The sequence below is a fragment of the Hypanus sabinus genome, chromosome 20 (genome assembly GCF_030144855.1).
Source record: "Hypanus sabinus isolate sHypSab1 chromosome 20, sHypSab1.hap1, whole genome shotgun sequence".
Taxonomy (NCBI): Eukaryota; Metazoa; Chordata; class Chondrichthyes; order Myliobatiformes; family Dasyatidae; genus Hypanus; species Hypanus sabinus.
Window position 1 is genome coordinate 55805374 of NC_082725.1, and position 12444 is coordinate 55817817.

The following is a 12444-nucleotide window of genomic DNA, read 5'->3' on the forward strand; positions in this document are numbered from 1 at the left end:
CCTTTAACAATATTAAAACTAGCTTCTCTGACCAAGCTTTTCACTTTCTGTCCCACTTCTTGGCTCCAGTGGAGAACTTTGGAACATGGACTGAGAAAAAAGCAGGCCGTATTTAACACTGGGGAAAACGGATTCAAGTGGATGACCTTAAAGCAGAGCTGAGAAAACAAAGATACTGAGCTGTTCCGCGAAAAGGATGGTTTGTGGTTTGGAGGCAGGATTGGGTGGGGTCAGAAGCTTTGAAATGGAGGGGAACCATTGAAGATCTTAGTAATATCCAGAATGTGCTCAATAAACACACCACATACCAGTGACATGATCCAAAGACATGTGAAGCCCAGATCTTAACCTGACCTAACTAACTTCTAACCTCAAAATTAACAAAATATACATTTCTCTGAAACAAGAAGTTTCACTGATATTAGAGATTGTCGCAGATTCAGATAATAAAGGCTATTGATATTAAAAGCTATCAACTATTGTGAATTGTTGTCATGGCCTAAAATATTATTGTGAAAGAGATCTGCAAATCACAACTTACCTACCATAATTTTACTTTCATGTCTAATTTTTGCATTTTTATATTATCAGCAAGGAGACGATGTTACAAGTTTTGGACACACTGATATGTGAATGATTACCAGCTCATCAGGCTTGATACTAGTGTGTCTTGCAAATATGCTGGCCTCAAATTGGAGCTGTCACAATAAACCACATCACTGAAGTGTCAGCTGAGGTAGCTGGTAGCTGAGGTCACAGTATAACCAAAATGGCTGTGAATGTTGCCCACTGAATATCTTCTACACCCATAGTGTTTGCAAGTGTGCAATTGCTCAAGGTTCACCTCTGTGCACAGTGGGGCATGTTTAATGTTAGATGACTTACGCAGAAATTCAACTGTGCCTATTTTTAACATGGGAAAAAGGGCTACATTTAATACCAAGGCTCCAATGTGCTCTCTGCAAAAATTGCAGGTTTGGCTAAAGCCCTATTTGAATCAGGACGTGCATGGTTTCCTGATGATTCAACTGCCAACTTCATTGTGCAATAGCCGCATTCACTGTGACAGTCAGCCAGTAACACACTCCATGGCCGCCATTCATGAGAATAAAAAACGGCCCAATCGATGAAGATCTGAGTATGCTTCCAAAAATATTCATGAAGAGGAAGTTCTTCTCATGTATGAGGGAGTGTAACCTTTCCTGTTCATAAAAAAAGTTTGGAATAAAGGAAGCCCCAACAGAAGCGGAACCAATGCCTGTCTATTCTCATGGGAAGCCAACAATATTCAAATTTGCAAATTACAAATTTGTAATGTACTGCTGCCACAAAACAACAAATTTCACAGCATACACTGGTAATATTAAACCTGATTCTGATTCCAGTACACAAGGTGTCACCTGTTCCACTAGGAAATAAAAGTTATTAAAATAATCTCTATGAGAGTATAGTGGCTGGGTGATCCCTGACAGAGCAGGAACAGCAGGCTGAGATCTACTGCAGCTGCTTGGAAAGATACTGACTGCTTGAGAATCAAAGTGACCTTCAGCTAGATGAGGTGTCGTACTGTTGAAAATCTCCCCACAGAATGTCACATACCTCAATGATGGCAGCCTAAGGACACCAAGCCTTTGAAGAATTTGTTCAACAGAGAGGTTCAGCTAGGATGTGATGATTCTGACAGTTCTGTAGGAAACAGAAGGCAGAAAATAGTGTTACAGAGAAAGAGCAGCTCAGAGAAACAAATAAAGTGTAAGAGTCACAATGAGGCAGATTGGAAGATCAAGAGTTCAAGGGTTTATTCTTTAGTGCAAGGGTTCCCAAACCTATTTTGGGTTATTGCTCCCTTACTGGCCATTACATAAAAACTATAAAGAGCTTTGAGTTATGATGCACAGTGAAAGAAAATAGGAATTTCAAATTCAAAGCAGTGACAAATAATTGCAAAAATGATTCAAATCTATTTTACAAATAAAATTATTTCTTTACATCAACAATTTCAGAGCATACATCAGCAGCTGAACTATTCACCTCTTCATAGCTTTTTCGCCTTTCAGTGACATGGATGGGCTTGGTGCAGTGATGTCAGATTCTTAACATCAGGGTAAATGTCACTCAGAAGGAGTCTCAGATCCCCATGTTCAGTAACTTTTCATTGCTTTGAAAGAAGTTAGACGACTGAACTGAAACAGTCCCCCACTATATATGATGTTGGAAAACTAATAAAGTACATCTTGACCTTTTTCCACAGTGCAGCATAGCATCCAGAGATTCCTTTCTGATATGATTTTTTGAACCTTGGCTTCAGCCCAAAGTCACTTTCTAGCAAGACAGTTCATCTTCTATCCTTCCTGTTAATTCCTCATTTCAAGTGTTCAGGAATGGATCTATTACCTCACTTTCCACACAATTTTTATACCCAGCAGCAACAATCCAAAGTAGTGTTTCTGAGCGCAGACATTAATTCTGTTCAGTATACAGCATTACCTTGACTCAAACTTTAATGGAAAGTAGTCAGAAATGCCAGTGGGATGGGGAAGGGATGAGACAGCTATTGAATGCAATGTTGCAGCAAATAACACAAATGCAATAGTGTAGTTAAACTTGCCACCCAATAATTTAACTTCTTGGCCATCAATTTAACTTTTTGTTCATCAGTTTAGCTTTCTATTCATCAGGATAACTTTCTGATCATTATTTTTTAACTCTGTATTCACCTAATGAACTTACCATCCATCAACTTTGCACGTTCAGAACACTCCCTCTCATCTCCCTCCCCACACATTGCCTTTGGAAGTTCAGTAAAAATAAACCATACACAGAGGCTCAAGTATTGTCAAGTGTGTGTGAGAGATTTCCATAATGGAATATTTAGTATTGTACTAAAGAGAATGATACACAACCTGGTTCATTTTGGGGGGATAAAAAACTAAATTGAACTTAAAAAGTTTCAGAAACATACTAAGATTTATAGCAAAATAGTATCACAGCAGAAATTTTATTAGCTTATAAAACTTGAAACTATTTCTACATATGCATCACAAACATCTAAAAAATCTAATCTTCAAATATATAGCCTCTTTCTCCAAATACTTTAAGTGTCCATTTCAGGTCTATCATGTTGCATTTTCTCCAACAGAAGCCAGAGTATTTGATAAGAATTTCCACAATTTGAAGAGAAAATAATCAGATGAAGTCATCACACAACTTCTTACAGGAAGGGAAGTGCTATCAGTAACCTGCAGATTACAAACTATGATAAATGTTCCAATGCTGGTTTCTCCACACTCCTCAGAACTCAAATACATAAACACTGGAAAAATTATGGGAGTAATTGATAAAACAATCCAGTAATCATGAATTTGTGATGGATTATGAGCTTAACAATGCTGGAACATTCAAACCCCATCATTCTGAATGTAAACTGAACTAAGCAGTTTCATTCGATCATTTCATGAAAAATACTCAGCTATGTCAGGATGAGTCATAAGAGTCATAAAGCCATACAACTTGGAAACAGGCCTTTCGGCTCAAACTGTCCAAATTACCAGAGCATTAGGCAGGAACTAGGGAGATTTAATTGAGAACAGCTATTTTTGGGCAAGTCCACATCCAACCTGTGGAGGGTTTTTAATGACAAGGACAAGGATGGCAAAGTAACAGAACCTTGGATGTTGAGGGAGGTAATGAATTTAGTCAAGAAGAAAAATAAAAATATGTAAAGCTTAGGAAGCTAGAATCAAACAGAACTCTGGAGGATTATAAAGAAATCAGAAAAAGGGAAGTAGGAAAGTCAGGAGGGGCCACAAAAAATCCTTGCCAGGTAGGATTAAAGAGAATCCCAAAGCATTCTAAACCTCAGAAGCAAGAGGATAACTAGGGTGGAACACCACAAGGATAAAGGGGAGAACATTTGCTTGAATGTGAAGGACATGAGTGAGGCCTTTAATGGGTACCTCACATTAGTAATTACCAAGGACAAGGATGTGAACTATAGGAAGATCTGTGCTGAGAGTATTAATGTGCTAGAGCATTTTGAAATAAAGGAGATGATAATGCTGGATCTCTTAAAAAGCATTAAGTTGGATTAGTTCCCCTGGGCCTGATGGGATATAGCCCAGGTTACTGAGAGAAGCAAGTGAAGAGATTGCTGGGGCCTTAACCAATATTTTTGTGTCCTTGCTAGCCGCAGGCAAGGTCCCAGAGGACTGGTGAGTCTCACATACGTGGTAGGGAAGTTACTGGGACAGAATTCTTAGGGATAGGATTCATGAGCATTTGGAAAACCATTAGGAAGAGCGGCATTCTCATTGGAGTCTCATCCAGAAGATTAAGATGCATGGGATTAATGGTGAATTGGCTGTTTGGATTCAAAACTGACTCGCTTTTAGAAGACAGAAGGTGGTGGTTGAAGGAACTTATTCTAGTGGGAAGTCTGTGATTAGTGGTACCCCACAGGGATCAGTGTACATTGAGATGAGAAGCGTTGCATGTTTGCAAATCAAATATGAAGAGATATTTACAAAAATATAAGGGCAAGACCCTTAACAGTATTGAGGAGCAGAGGAATCTTGGGGCCAAGTTCATATCTCCCTGAAAGTGGCTACACAGGTTGATAGGGTGGCTAAGTCCATCATACTGCATGCTTGCATTTATTAGTTGAGGCAATGAGTTCAAAAGTCAGCAAGTTTTGTTGCAGCTTTATAAAACTCTAGTTCAGCCACAACTGGAGTATTGCATACAGTTCTGGTCATCCCACTATAGGAAGGATGTTGACGCTTTGGAGAGGGTGCAGAAGAGGTTACCAGGATGCTGGTAATAAATATTTCAAAAATATTTGAGTAATCTTGTGTATATATATTTCTTAATTAAGCATTCTTGTTTGTTTAAAAAAATTATTTTGGTTTATATGTATAAATGCATGAGTTGCATATGTAATCATGCTGCCACGAAATGAGACCCACTTTCCTGGACTCCGATGACTTCCTTTGAATTAATTTAACGTTTTGAAGTTACAAAACCTAACAGTAGTGATGAGGTATTTTTAAAACAAACCCGAGATAGCTACTGGCCTGTTGAAGTACAGCAAGAAATTCAAACTGGGAAAAAAAACACAGCAAGAGACAGTCGCATTTTAAAGATAAAGCGCACAGCATACGTTCTTTGGAAAGGAAGACACGATCAAGTTTCTCTAAATAAAGTCAGAAAACAGAAGAATTCATGGGTTCATAAAGAGTGAGTACTGGGTGATAATAATCTTAAAAACACAGTAGAAATGGCTGGCTACATTGGAAAGATCTGTATCAGAATCAGGTTTAATACCACTGGCATATGTCATAAAATTTGTTAGCAGCAGTAGTACATGATAAATGTAGAAAAATAATAAATGAATTACAGTAAATATGTATATAAAAGTTGAATTAAAAATAGTGCAAAAACAGAAGTAATTTAAAAAGTGAGGTAGTATTCATGGGTTCAATGGCATGTTTGATTATACAAAAGGATAACTGGATTTTATAAACTGAGCAGATTGAACAGTATTTTGAAGCAAATGAAATAGCCAATGAGAATTTTGCTGTGTGGATTGGGTGAAAAGAAATACAGTTTGCTTCAAAATTTGTCTGCTTCAACCAAACAAGCAGAAATAAGCTTTGGTGATACTGTCAAAGTAATGCAGGAACATTTAGAATCATTTAGAATCCAGGTAATTATAGACCAGTGAGCCTTACATCTGTGGTGGGAAAGCTGTTGGAAAAGATTCTTAGACACAGGATCTATGGGCATTTAGAGAATCATGGTCTGATCAGGGACAGTCAGCATGGCTTTGTGAAGGGCAGATTATGTCTAACAAGTCTGATAGAGTTCTTTGAGGAGGTGACCAGGCATGGGAGTGTTTTTCTTTGAGGGTAGTGCAGTAGATGTGATCTACATGGATTTTAGTAAGGTATTTGACAAGGTTCCACATGGTAGACTTATTCAGAAAGTCAGAAGGCATGGGATCCAGGGAAGTTTGGCCGGGTGGATTCATAATTGGCTTGCCTGCAGAAGGCAGAGGGTTGTGGTGGAGGGAGTACATTCAGATTGGAGGGTTGTGACTAGTGGTGTCCCACAAGGATCTGTACTGGGACCTTTACTTTTTGTGATTTTTATTAACGACTTGGATGTGGGGGTAAAAAGGTGGGTTGGCAAGTTTGCAGACAACACAAAGGTTGGTGGGGTTGTAGGTAGTGTAGAGGATTGTTGAAGATTGCAGAGAGACATTGATAGGATGCAGAAGTGGGCTGAGAAGTGGCAGATGGAGTTCAACCCGGAGATGTGTGAGGTGGTACACTTTGGAAGGACAAACTCCAAGGCAGAGTACAAAGTAAATGGCAGGATACTTGGTAGTGTGGAGGAGCAGAGAGATCTGGGGGTACATGTCCACAGATCCCTGAAAGTTGCCTCACAGACAGATGGGGTAGTTAAGAAAGCTTATGGAGCATTAGCTTTCATAAGTCAAGGGATAGAGTTCAAGAGTCTCGGGGTAATGATGCAGCTCTATAAAACTCTGGTTAGGCCACACTTGGGAGTACAGTGTCCAGTTCTGGTCGCCTCACTATAGGAAGGATGTGGGAGCATTGGAAAGGGTACAGAGGAGATTTACCAGAATGCTGCCTGGTTTAGGAGCTAGGGCTTTACTCTTTGGAGAGAAGGAAGATGAGAGGAGACTTGATAGAGGTATACAAGATATTAAGAGGAATAGATAGAGTGGATAGCCAGCACCTCTTCCCCAGGGCACCACTGCTCAGTGCAAGAGGGCATGGCTTTAAGGTAAGGGGAGGGAAGTTCAAGGGGGATATTAGAGGAAGGTTTTTCACTCAGAGAGTGGTTGGTGCGTGGAATGCACTGCCTGAGTCAGTGGTGGAGGCAGATACACTAGTGAAATTTAAGAGACTACTAGACAGGTATATGGAGGAATTTAGGGTGGGTGGTTATATGGGAGGCAGGGTTTGAGGGTCGGCACTACATTGTGGGCTAAAGGGCCTGTAATGTGCTCTACTATTCTATGTTCTATGTTTGAAACCTTTGTTGATTGCAGACTGCTTTAGTTTTCTTAAGCAGAATGAAAATTAATGGGAGTCTATTTCAGCATATGGGGCTGAATTGTAGAGGTTGTTTAAGCATTGACAGTTCAGCAATGGGCTTAATGATACACCAAGAGGTTGTTTCATTTGTGGCATTTTACAAGAAAGCATTCAAAAATGGCTCCTAACTGAAACACAGCTCAGATTTAAATAGTTATATCAATAGAAACAGCAGACAGAGACATAATTGAGTTGTAGTCAGGAATGAAAGAAAGCATGAGCAAAAACAGCAAAGTCTAAACAGAAACTGGTTTGGCCAAACAAATTGTGTTACCATTATGGCACAGGCTCACATTCACAAAACAAATGCAGGTTTAAAGGCGAAACTTGCCCAAAATGCAGGTTTAAAGGCGAAACTTGCCCAAAATGCAACTAAGTGGGACACATGAAGAACACACAAAATTTAATGGACTGCACAGGAAGAGAAAAAGCCAAAAAAGTCAAGCTGCAGTTTCAAAAAGTGTACTAATCTGCATGCTATTGATGAAATGTCTGATAATGATGAGATTGACACAGGACTAGGTAGCCTTGGGATTGACAATGTGAAAACTAACAATAGACAAGCAATATGGTTTACAATAAAAGTAAATGGTAAGTCAATTTAAATTGAATTGGACACAGGCTTAGCTGTTTCAGTCATTCCACAAAATGAGTTTGAATGGCATTTCAAAGATACCAAACTGAAGCCGGCAGATAACCAACTAAGAACTTATACTGGAGAATATATAACTCCAAAAACCAACATTAGGCTTGTACGTGGTAAAAACATGAGGGCCAGCATTGTGGGGATGTGACTGGCTGAGACAACTAAAATTTGATTGGAGATCCATCCACAATGTGCATGCCACATTCCCTGCAATGAAGCCATCTGAATGTGAATTAAGAAAGGTACTGGATAATGCCACAACTGTCTTCATGCTGTACATCACGAACTGTTCCCCAACAGAGGGCACACAGGTGTCAGTGCCAACCTCTGTGCCTCTCGTTGGAAAGCATATTGGGCCAAGGAAGGACCATGCTTCTCAGAGGAATCATGAAGGTGATGAAAGAAGCGGTCTGCCTACAACAGTTTTTGTAGGCAACATATCTGAGAAAGTTTCTCAGAAAGTTGAATGCTTATCAACACGTTACTTTCAAAATGTGGTTTAGTTAAGAAAGAAGAGAGTTCCAAGAGCTTCAGGAAAGTTGCAAGCATTTTGTGAGTATAAAGAACCAGAATCTGTTCTGCTTGCATGATTTTCAAGTGGAAGATGAACAGCTTGTAGAAGTAGATATGAAGACCAAAGCCCAGCTGGGTGAAAAGAAGGCCAAAAAGAAAGGAGTCAATGAAGATATGAAAACAGAGGATTCATCAGATGATGCTGAGGATAAAGAAACCAAGAGGAGAGATCAGATCGCAAAGGGGATTAATAAGAGAATACACCAGTGAACTAAATGTGCCTTCTCAAGATCAAGATGCACAAACTAGGAGAAGCTGAGAACAGGAGAAGAAGGGTGTCCAGAGCTGTCAGAAACACTTCTTGCAGTGTTCAACTCCTACAGCCACCATGGAGGAGGCTCCAGAACCTGAGATTGTTTCACAGCCATGAGTCTTATCTGCCAAGCAGATGATACCCCTTGTCAGAAAAGATGTAATCCTACAAGAGTAAGAAATTCTCCACATTGATTAAATCTTTAGACCTGAATGAGGCAATTTAAAAATTTACTATGATGTGGATGTCTGTATATAACAGATACATTATATAGTATACTGTGTACATATACAACTGAGATGCATTCTCTACTGAGTTGGAGTTTTTGCTAAGAAGGGGGTGTTGTGTATATATTTCAATAATATTTGAATAATCTTGTATATATTTGATTAAGCATTCTTGTTTATTTAAATAATACATTACAGGGTATACGTATAAATATGAGAATTGCATACATCATCATGCTACCATGTGATACATACGCACCTCACAAAGTAAAGATGAAGTTAGACCTGCATTCTTGGACTCCTAAGTCGTCCTTTGAATTAGTTTAACGTTTTGAAGTTACACAACATAACAGGCATTGCTATAATGAGAAGTTGTTTTCCCTGAAGTGGCGGAGGCTGAGGGGTGATCTGACAGTTTTATTAATTTATGAGCGGTATAGATGGAGTAGACAGACAGTACCTTTTTTCCAGGGTTGAAGGCAATGAGTGGTTTTCCCCACTCATTGCCTTCTGCCAATTAACATGGTCTTAGCAGCCTCACATGCAGCACATTGTCAAGTGCCTTTTAAATGTTGTAATGTACCTGCCTCAACGACTTGCTCTGAAAACTCAATTTATATACTGACCACCTTCAGGTTCCTATTAAATCTCTCCCCCTCACTTTAAACCTGTGCCCTCTAGTTCTTGATTCCCCAACACTGGGAAAAAGACTATGTGCATTCACCTGAAATATGAGGGACTGCTAAGAGGATGGGATAAGGTACTTTGCTGATGCTTTGATCTAAGAAACAACATTGAATAATGAAACAAACATTCTCATTCTAATCTTAGCTGTAATGTGCAAGGCTGATTATGTTTTATTGCATGGATTTTCCCATTGTTCATTTTTCATAAGGCTGGAATTCAAAAATAGGGAAATTGTGAGACCAAAGATTGAGAGATGCCCATTACAAACCTTGGGGCACTTGGTGGCCATAATGAACATAAACTTAAGTAACCAATTAATTATGTTTTGCTTAATCAGAACAATTTTTCAATATTATTATGAAGAAGAATGTCTAAGTGATGAATCTGAGATATGTTTCTCATAGACAATAAATGCAACTGTGAATGAAGCATTTTAACTGAGGATTTTGTGTGCTGTTAAGTTCTTTATTTCTGTCTCAGAACACAAGGATTAAAAATTAGCCTTGGCCACATAATTCCTGCCCCTGCTTCACAATGTTGTGATTATTAGTTGGTTGCCAAGGAGTCAGTTTGGGGGATAAGCCAAAACACTCGATTCAAATGCAAACATGCTGAGTGATTTGTTCAGTGGTGTGTACATTTGTTCTAAGAAAATGACAGACCTATTTCCAAGTGCAGATTTCCAAATTTGTTGCATGAATCTGAGATATGGGTACAGTGGCATAGTGGTTAACTATTGCACTAACATCCAGAGGGGTGAAGTCCAAGGGAAGAGAAGCTCAAATCCCATCAGGCCAACTGGGGAATTAAGTTCAAGTGATTAGACAAATCAGGAATTAAAAGATATTTTTGATGATAATGGAAGTTTGTGATGGCCATAAAAATGCACCCAGCTCATTGATCTTGACCCTGGTTTGTCTTCCCAAAGTGCAACCCCTCACACTTGTCTGCATTAAATTCCATCTGCCATTTTTCCAGCTGTTCCAGATACTGCTACAAGCTTTGATAGCCTTCTTTGATGTCCACTATGCCCCCAATCTTGCAGGCATTTTCTGATCCAGTTTACTAAGTTATCATCCACATCATTATATAGATAACAAATAACAATGGACCCAGCACTGATCCCTGCAGCACACCACTAGTCACAGGCCTCGAGTCAGAGAGATGATCACTTTCTGCGTTCTCCCATGAAGCCAATGTCTAGTCAAATTAACATTGACAAATCCTGAATACCAAGTAACTTCTTAACCAACCTCCTATGCAGCACCTTGACAAAGGCCTTGCTAAAGTCCTTGTAGATAACATCCACTGTCTTGCCTTCATCAACTTTCTTGGTAACTTCCTCAAAAAACTCTATACGATTCATTAGATAGCAGAGTTTTTTGTCATATTTTATTGGCAGAAGAATATGAGGTGAAGAACCTCCCCTCATATCATCCATCTGGAAGCATTTAGATCCATAAGTATTGATGTGTATGGAGAGATAGGGTTGACCCACTGAAGATGAGTTCTGTAGATTCCTTATGCTGAAATAAATTGCCAGGCTTTCCTGGTGTTGAGCCTTGAAACTCATTCCATTGGCAATTGTTCTTCCTTCCTCCACATTCAAAGTTCAAAATAAATTTATTATCAAGATACATATATGTCACCATATGCACCACTGAGATTAATTTTCTTGTGAAAGTACTCAATAAATCCATAATAGAATAATAACTATAACAGAATCGATGAAAAACTACACCAACTTGGGTACTCAACCGTTGTGCAAAAGACAACAAACTGGACAAATACAAAAAGAAAGAAATAATAGTAATGAATAAACATCAAGAACATGAGATGAAGAGTACTTGGAAATGAGTCCATTGGTTGTGGGAACATTTCAATGATGGGACAAGTTAAATTAAGTGATGTTATCCCCTCAGGTTCAAGAGCCTGATGGTTAAGGGTAATAACTTATCCTGAACCTGGTGAGTTGAGTCCTGAGGCTTTTGTGCCTTCTTTCTGATGGCAGCAGTGAGAAGAGAGCAAGGCCTGGGTGGTGGAAGTCACCGATGATGGATGCTCATTTTCTGCATCTATAGCGCACCATGTAGATGCGCTCAAAGGTGAGGAGGGCTTTACCCGTGATGGACTGGGCCCTATCCATTAATTTTTGTAGATTTTCTGTTCAAAAAATTAGTGTTTCCACACAGTCAAGATGCCCTTCAATATAGTGGGATTCATTAGCTTCTCATTTGGTCCCAGCAGCCACTTGCTTAAACTGGAGCTGGCAACAGCAGCAATTAACAGCAAGTCCTGGACACACAGAGAGGGTTAGACTCAGTTAAGGTTCAAGCTTTCTATCATTGTTGAACAGTGGGTTGGCATTCTTCAGTCAATGTTTGGATGTTGTCAGAGGACTCTCCTTTGAACGACGGAGGATGAGAGGTGACCTGATAGGGGTGAGAGCCATCAATCGTGTGGATAGTCAGAGATTTTTTCCCAGGGCTGAAATGGTCACCACAAGTTTAAGGTGCTGGGGAGCAGGTACAGAGGAGATGTCAGGGGTAAGTTTTTTTACTCAGAGTGCGTGGAATGGGCTGCCGGCAACTGTGGTGGAGGCGGATACAATAGGGTCTTTTAAGAGACTTTTAGATAAGTACATGGAGCCTAGTTAAATAGAAGGCTACGGGTAAGCCTAGTGATTTCTAGGGTAGGGACATGTTCAGCACAACTTTGTGGGCCGAAGGGCCTGTATTGTGTTGCAGTTTTTCTACGTTTCTATGACTCATAAGAGGATCTTTCCTGGATCAGCACGTAAATGTCATCACAAAGAAAGCACAAAGAGCTTCTACTTTCTTAAAAGTTTGTGTAGATTCGGTTTATCACTAGAAACTTTGACAAACTTCTATGGATGCAGAGTGGAATGTATTCTAACTGGTTGCATCACAGCCT

At 39.5% G+C, this 12444-nt stretch overlaps 1 protein-coding gene and 1 long non-coding RNA gene across 8 annotated transcripts in view; one reads left to right on the forward strand and one right to left on the reverse strand.

Moving 5' to 3' along the window:
- Window positions 1-12444, reverse strand: part of atxn1a (ataxin 1a) — a 309041-nt gene that overhangs the window by 209570 nt on the left and 87027 nt on the right. For 5 of the 7 annotated variants that reach the window (XM_059945547.1, XM_059945537.1, XM_059945538.1 and 2 more), the window contains one exon: window positions 1600-1686. The exons of the other annotated variants lie outside the window; for them this stretch is intronic. The gene's annotated coding sequence lies outside the window, so the exon portion shown is untranslated. The remainder of the gene's footprint in view (window positions 1-1599; window positions 1687-12444) is intronic. 7 annotated transcript variants of the gene reach the window in all.
- The window catches only part of LOC132378553 (uncharacterized), a 74644-nt gene that overhangs the window by 39304 nt on the left and 22896 nt on the right, over window positions 1-12444 (forward strand). The window lies entirely within an intron of this gene.